Consider the following 6,205-nt stretch of genomic DNA (forward strand, 5'->3'; position numbering starts at 1 on the left):
GGTACAATGTGTTCCCCGGTGAAGGGACGCGATGGGGTGTCATGCAGGGCGTGGTACGCAGTCAGAAGGAGCTGCAGCGTCTCCCTGATGTGGTAAAATGTTTCCTGATAGTCAGTCTGAGAACGTGCAGTAAACAACCCCACAGGGACACAGGCAGGACACTGACAGCAGGATGCCCGTGAGCGGAACCCACAACCCGGCGCTGCCAAAGACAGCCTGTGAGGGGGAGAGGCACAGGCAGAGAGCTGAGGGGCGTCTCCGCATGTGTGAATCGAATTTCAGCAAACAACTGGTAAAAATAAATAATCAGTCAATCAAAGCACTTACAAGGCAAGGAATGAAAATTAAATAATGATTGGATATTTAATGCTATTAGGAGTTCTGGTATTTCTTAGGTGTGAAATGGTGTTGTGTGTAATGGTCTGTGGTTATTTTTAGAGTCCTTATCCTTTAGAGGTACACACTGAAATATTTACAGGTGACGTAATAGATTCGTGATTGGATTGGAAACGATCGTGGTTGAGGTGGAGGCACAGAGGAAACAGATTAAGTGGTGGGCACGTGGAGGATCATTATATTACTTTATCCACTTCATGTATTTTGAAGCTTTCTATCTTTCTTTCTTTTTGGGGAGGGGGCATGGAGTCTTGCTCTGTCCCCCAGGCCCCAGGCTGGAGTGCAGTGGCACAATCTCAGCTCACTGGAACCTCCACCTCCTGAGTTCAAGTGATTCTCCTGCCTCAGCCTCCCGAGTAGCTGGGACTACAGGCATGTACCACCATGCCTGGCTAATTGTAGAGATGGGGGTTCACCATGTGGGCCAGGCTGGTCTCGAACTCCTGATCTCAAGCAATCCACTGGCCTTGGCCTCCCAAAGTGCTGGGATTACAAGTGTCAGCTACCGGGCCCAGCCTGAAGTTCTTCTTAACAAACAAGGCGAGTACTCAATCCAGATGCTGAGACTGGAGAGTGGGTGCCAGAGATTCTGAGGAAGCAGTTGTGGTGAGCAGGTGAGGGATGAGCTAGAGAGGACTTGAGACTGGAAGCAAAGGGTGAGAGAGGTCAGGGGTGCGCTTGCAGGAAAAGACCCCTTCCTCCTCTGGCTCCAGCATATGGCTCCCTCTTCCCTGCCCTTCCCCTCCTCCCCTCATTTTCTCTCCTCTCCCAACTCTCCGTGCTCTTCCCCCCCTCTTCCCCTCCCCGCCTTCCTCACCCCTCCTCCCCCTCCCCGCCTTCCTCACCCCTCCTCCCCCTCCCCGCCTTCCTCTCCCCTCCTCCCCCATCTCTCCTTCCTGCTCTCTCCTCCTCCCACCTCTCTGTCTTCAGCGAGCATCTTCCTGGCCTCCTTCCCAGCCCTGCACAGGTGGTCCTGCCCAGCCGGTTTTTCTCTGCAGCTGGGTTGCCAGGCAGCTCCAGTTTCATTCCCCTGGTCACCACCCCGCCCTCCCCAGCTTCGGGGCCTGCTTCCCTTGCTGAGCGCTGCCTTCTCCAAGTTTCCTCAAAGGGAGAAAAGAGGGTGCTTCTGGGGCCTCCCCTCCCTCCACAGAGCAAGCACTACCACAGCCCGAGGTCGTCCGGGCCCGCTTGGAAGGGAGCGGAGGTGAGGCCCTGGGGAAAGCGTTAGGGACCCAACTTGGCAAGGAGAGCATGAGGCGGTCTTTGCTGGTCTTCTCCTGGAAGTGGTTCCTCTCACTGCAGAGGAGGGTGCAGGCTGGGAGAAAAGCAGAAGTGACCAAAGACACTCCCTGTCCAGGTACTTGTTTTCAAGTGGCAAGCCTGGGACCCGGGAGGAGAAGGGGGCACTTCCCGGGATTCCTCCAAGCTGCCTCCTTTGAGCAGCGCTAGACCCGCGGCCTGCTCCCCACCTGTTCGCCTGCTCCCACCTCAGGAAGGGGGCTGCAGGGTACACAGGAGGCTGGGCCCCGGTCACCAGGCCCCAGCCCCGGGCCTTGCCAGGCCCCTGTAGGCTGGGCTGCTGTGGAGGGTGAGAAGGAAGGAGATCGCTAACATTTTCCCAGAACATACCACACAGGAACCCAAGAAAGACTGAAGTTCTATTTTTTGCCAATCTGGTGGAATGAGAGTATAAAGTCAAAATTAACCTGAATTCTAGAAAATAAAGACAAGACATATTTCCTGAACCTGCGTCAAGGGACTGAGGTTCCACCCAAATGAGGGAAAGGTGAGGAGAGAGACTGGGGGCTTCTGGCCGCAGTGAGCCCTGAGGCTGCCTGCTGCAGACCCCAGACTGCAGCCCACAGCCCCTGTCCTGTAGCAGGGCACCAGCCCGCTTGCCACTGTGGGCGGCCATCAGAGACTGTGCCACTCTCGAGAGGGCCCTGGCCCCCAAAATAGCCTTGTCTTTCCACGGAGAGTAGACACACACTCCCAGGGCAGAGCATGGGGCTGGCACTCTGGTAATCACCCGAGCAATAAAGATGAGAAGCATTTAGTGGGCACAGTCGGGCCTACGGTCCCTAGAGACCTTTTCACTAGACACCTGTGACTGGAATGGGGGACAGTGGAGGGATCAGAGCTGGGCTTTCCCACCCTAGCCCAGATCTTGCCCTCTCTGCCTGGTCCTCAGGCCACAAGCTTGGCCCTCGTCCTGGAGCCCGTCCTTCCATCGGGGGATGACACAGTGGCCGTTGCAAAGGCCCCAGGTCAGAATCCAGGTCCGGCTGATGGATCAAAAGGAAGTTGAATAGATACTCCCACCCTGCCCTGCAAGGCTCAGGATAACACAGGTTTATTGAGGGCAGCCGCCCTGTGACCAGCCAGGGGCCTCTCCTCCAGTCTCAACTCCCACCTGGCAGCTGAGGCTGCCCCTGCCCACACCAGGTCCCCACCTCACCAGGAGCAGCCAGCACCGCCCTGTCTCAGGCAAAGCAGCTGACAGCGGGCCTGCCTCAAACCTTCCCCAGCAGGACCTCGGGGGCTGTCCCCCTTGTCTCAGCTCAGGAAATAAGACAACTTTGTAACCCTGTTGTGACCCTGTTGTTTAATTTTTGCTTCTCTGTTTATGTATGAACATGAATTAAACATTAGACATTAAATAGGAACTAAATTAATTCATAGATTTATACATTTATTGATATCCATGAAATTATAAAATGGAAATACAGTTTTCTTTACTTACCATATCTTTGCTTTGTTTTAATATCAACGTTATGATAACTTGTACAATATGTTGGAAAACATTTTATCTTCTTCACTGCTTTCCAGCAGTTTGATTACATAGGAATTATCTGTGCCTTAAAGGTTTATAGGATTCTCTTATAAAACTATCTGAGCTTGGGGGCTTTTTTTAGGGGTAAAAGTTTATATTTCTCTAGAAAAGCACCCATTTCACCGAGACATTCAAATATTGGCATGAAGATTCCCTCCCAGCCTTCAACTGCACGCTGCTCATGGAGCTACGTTCTTTTTCTTGTAAATTTTGACTTTCATTTACGATCAGGCTTGCTAAACCTTTGTCTATTTACTGGTCTAGTCAAGAGCAAAGTCTATTTTATTAGTCAATTCAACATTTTGTTTTGATTTCATTGTTTTCTGTTTTTATAGTTACTAATTCCTTCTTACTTTGGATTTAATTTTTTTCTAGTATAGTTGTTTATTATCAATTATGTAATTAAGGCTATAGATTTTCCTCCAATTACTAGGATGTTTATATCTCTTATTTTAATATTCATTGTTATTCATTTCTAAATAATTTGTAATTCTAATTTTTACTTCCTTACCATAATAATTACTTAGAAGGGTGATTTCTGATGTTTTAAAATTTATTAATTGTGTATGTGCGAAATATTTCTAAACATACAGGAGAAAAGAATAAGAAAATCAAACCCAAAGTACCCATCACCCAGTTTTATCAGACCTTAATATAATGTCGTATTTGCTGTAGACTTTTTTTTTTTTGAAACGGATTCTTGCTCTGTCCCCCAGGCTGGAATGCAATAGGGCAATCTCAGCTCACTGCAACCTCCACCTCCCAGGTCCAAGCAATTCTCCAGCTTCAGCGTCCCTAGTAGCTGGGACTACATGTGCGCGCCACCACTCCTGGCTAATTTTTGGTATTTTCAGTAGAGATGGGGCCTCACCATGTTAACCAGGATAGTCTCCAGCTCCTGAACTCATGATTTGCCTGCCTTGGCCTCCCAAAGTGCTGGGATTACAGGCATGAGCCACCATGCCTGGCCTGCTGTAGACATTTTTTAAAGAAATAAAATATTCAGTGCAGTTGAGAATCCCCTGTGTATCCCTCCTATGGTGGGCAGAATTCTAAGGTGGTGCCCCAGATTCCTGCCTCCTGCTGTGCACACCTGTATAACCCCCTCCTGTGAATTCGAGTGGACCTGACTTCATCAGTGAGCCCTTTAAAAGGAGGCTCTGGAGCTCAGAGACAGAAGTCAGACAGCTTCAAAGCTGCAGCAGACACTGTCTTGCTGGCCTGTCAGAGAAAGCGAACCTCTATGTTGTGAACTGCCTACAGAGACGGTCACAAGGCTAGAACCTGAGGTCAGCCTCTAGGAGCTGAGAATGATACCCAAGTCAATGGCCAGCAAAAAAAAAAAAAAAAAAAAACAAAAAAAAAAAAAAAAAAAAAAAAAAAAAAAAAGTCTTATAGCTGCAAAAAATTGAACAACCTAAATGAACTTGGAGGAAGACCCTAAACTTATATGAAAGCACAGCCCTGGCTGACACTCTGACTTCAAGCAGAGGACCCAGCTAACCCTTATCTGGACTTCTGACTCTAGAAAATGTGAGCTAATAATGAGCGCTGTTTCAAGCAGTTGTGTTTGTGGTAGGAGCTTGAGACCTTCCTGGCCAACATGACGAAACCCCATCTCTACTAAAAATACAAAAATTATACAGGTGTGGTGGCACGCGCCTGTAATCCCAGCTATGCGGGAGGCTGAGGCAGGAGAATCACTCGAACCCGGGAGGTGGAGGTAGCTGTGTGACCTGAGATTGCCCTACTGCGCTCCAGCCTGGGCCAAGACTCTGTCTCAAAAAAAAAAAAAAAAAAGAATATACCTTCCTTATTCCCTTCCCCCCCCCTCTGCAGAGGTAACTAATAACACGCCTTTTATGTTTATCATTCCAGGACATGATTTACACTTTTACTGCATGCCTAGTATCCATAAAACTGACGTAGTGTTGTTTGCAGATAGTGTTGTTAACTCTGTAAAAGTAGCAATGTACCATACACGTCATGCTGCAGCTTGCTGTAGCGGCTGGACATCATATTTTTAGTTACAGACACACCTACAGGGAGATGTGCCTGTCCTTATTCCGAGAGCTGACAAGGGCTCCAGACAGAAGGCTGTTAACGTCTTTCCACTTTGACTAGATGTGACGGCCCCTCCCTTTTTTACATCACTTGAGGCTGTAGCGGCAGATGCACAGCCACTTGGCATTCCAGATCTAACACGAACGCTCCTCCTTCCGCCTTTTGCAGATTCTCACTCATTCCCACTGACTACATGATTAATGTTTGTAATTATTTCTGATACATTATTTGATGCCTCTATTTATCATATATTTTTATTTTTTTATTTTTTATTCTCTCAATATGAACAATCTTTATTTCTAATCTCCCCCAAACAAACAATCTTTTATTGGATATGCGGAGTTTTCTTAGTTTCATTTCTCCTTCTCCGGGTTATTTCGTAGTTACATAGAGACTTCCTTTTTTCCCCAGTGGATACCCTGACATTTTTAACACACTAATCTCTGGTGGCATCAAGCATGTTACTTAAACTCCATGTCTGTTCTGTCCGGCCGACATTATCCGCCTTTTCCAGAATCTCTGCCCAAGGTCAGCTACGCAGAGGAACGCAGGACTGGGGGGGAGGGGAGCGTGAGAACTTCGAGATCCCCTGTGGAGGTCGTCTGAGTTCTCCCTGGGCTGAGAAGCGGCCCCACCCACCAGGAATTCACTGTCTCAGAAACCAGCTCTGAGAGATGAGCGGTGCCATCTGCGGTCCTGGGCATGCCCTGAACTCAGCCCCTCTCTTCCCTACCGTGCCATCTGCGGTCCGAGGCATGCCCTAAACTCAGCCCCTCTCTTCCCTACTGTGCCATCTGCGGTCCTGGGTGTGCCCTGAACTCAGCCCCTCTCTTCCCTACTTGCCATCTGCGGTCCTGGGCATCCCCTGAACTCAGCCCCTCTCTTCCCTACTTGCCATCTGCGGTCCTGGGC

General features: G+C 49.0%; 1 pseudogene; it reads right to left on the minus strand.

Annotated features, from left to right (window-relative positions):
• The window catches only part of LOC108312820, a 50,022-nt pseudogene that overhangs the window by 39,482 nt on the left and 4,335 nt on the right, over positions 1–6,205 (minus strand).

Source organism: Cebus imitator, unplaced genomic scaffold (genome assembly GCF_001604975.1).
Source record: "Cebus imitator isolate Cc_AM_T3 unplaced genomic scaffold, Cebus_imitator-1.0 Scaffold129, whole genome shotgun sequence".
Taxonomy (NCBI): Eukaryota; Metazoa; Chordata; class Mammalia; order Primates; family Cebidae; genus Cebus; species Cebus imitator.